The sequence below is a fragment of the Tupaia chinensis genome, unplaced genomic scaffold (genome assembly GCF_000334495.1).
Source record: "Tupaia chinensis unplaced genomic scaffold, TupChi_1.0 Scaffold000231_1, whole genome shotgun sequence".
NCBI classification, from domain to species: Eukaryota; Metazoa; Chordata; class Mammalia; order Scandentia; family Tupaiidae; genus Tupaia; species Tupaia belangeri.
Window position 1 is genome coordinate 1616385 of NW_006159706.1, and position 1645 is coordinate 1618029.

The 1645-nt window shown below is 45.3% G+C and overlaps 1 pseudogene; it reads right to left on the bottom strand.

Moving 5' to 3' along the window:
• Window positions 1–151: 151 nt before the first annotated feature.
• Window positions 152–655, bottom strand: LOC102480529 (selenoprotein K pseudogene; annotated as a pseudogene).
• Between the last annotated feature and the right edge of the window lie 990 nt (window positions 656–1645).

The window sequence follows — 1645 nt, forward strand, 5'->3', positions numbered from 1 at the left end:
TGGTCGACTACGTGGGAGTCCAGCGACATAGCCATCACGCTAACTGCTGGTTCCCAATTTATTTATTTATTTTTATTTGATCATAGAGGGATACAGTGAGAGATGGAATGAGAGAGAAAGTGAGAAAGCAAGCCGCCAGGTCTGGAACTCGAACCGAGATCGGCCATGTGGGAGTCCAGCACCCTTATCCACCACACCAGCTGCCGGCCAGCATGACCTCATTTATCTGTGAGAACACAGCAATCCTCGTTCAGACCGGCACACTTGTCTAACGTGTCTGGCGTGGTCACACCTCTCCTTCTCCATGGTTTCCTCCTGCTTATGAACGTGCACATCTAGTCGTCTGCTTCTTAGAGCAGACATTTACCTTCCTCATTCACCAGCCATTGGAGAAAGACTGGGGCCATGCAGATGATTGATTTGACCCATTCATAGGCAAAGGTTTCCTGGTGGCCTTCTGCTATCATATCTGGAATCAGATGAATTTCCATAGCTGCTTCTCTTTTCACACCTGTTGAAGCAGAGGTTTGAAAAACAAAATTACAAACTCAGCCATTGCCCAGAAGAAATCTGTTATCAAAGACGACCTCTGCAGGGACTGACTCCGCCTGTCCAATGCTTGTCTGTTGGAGACGTAAACCGTCACTCTTCCCATCACCCTGCTTCGGAGATACTGAAAAGTTTGGACCTCCTTGGTTTCTACCAAGTTGCTTGGACTCCTCGGTTTCTACCAATGCTAAACACTCAAAACCTGTGAGCCATGCTTGAGTCTGTCCTCTCTCCCACTCCCCAGTTCAAAATCAACAAAAACAATAGATCTACTTCCAAAATCTATCTCCAATGTATTCTGAAGAGCATCCATCTTCACCCACCATTGGCCTGAGCCACCCCATCTCTTGCCTGTACAACTGTAGTAACTCTGCTTTTATTCTTCTTGCTTCTCTTTTTGCCCTCATCCAATTCATCCTCCTTATTTTTTTAAAGAATTATTTTATTTAATTTTGTTAATTATTGATATTTTAATTTGATCAGACAGACACAGACACAGAGAGAAGGAAAATGGGAAAGCAAGCTGCCAGGTCTGGGACTTGAAGTGTGGCTGGCCATGTAGGAGTCCAGTGCCCCAACGACCATGCCACCTATCAGTGCCTTCTTTTTTTTCTTTTTTCTTTTTTTTTTTTTTTTTTTTGAGAGGTTTTTGCTATAGGGCACATGTGCTCTCCAGAAAGAGAAAGACAGAGAGACAGAGAGTGAGAAAAACCAGAGAGACAGAAAACAAGAAACGTTCTTCTTTTAATTTCCAGAGGCATGTGCACTTTCCAGAGAGAGATAGTCAGAGAGAGAGATAAATGGAGAAAACACCCCCAAAAGGGACGTGTTCACATCACAGTCCTTTCTCTTCCATTTATCCATCCTGTCAGGATTTAGGGCTTGTGTACACATGTGCCCAGCATGTTTTGCAAGCTGCTAAGTCCAGTTTTAAAACCACGGGCAGCCAGGAACCAGCAGATGGCATAGAGGTTATTTCCCTGGTATCCCACATGGCAAACTGCAGAGCAAGTCCTGGACACAGTGCCTTCAAAATCACATTGGGCAAGCCGAAGATCCCTGGAGGAGAAGGGATTGCTGTGTGGCCATCCCCCCG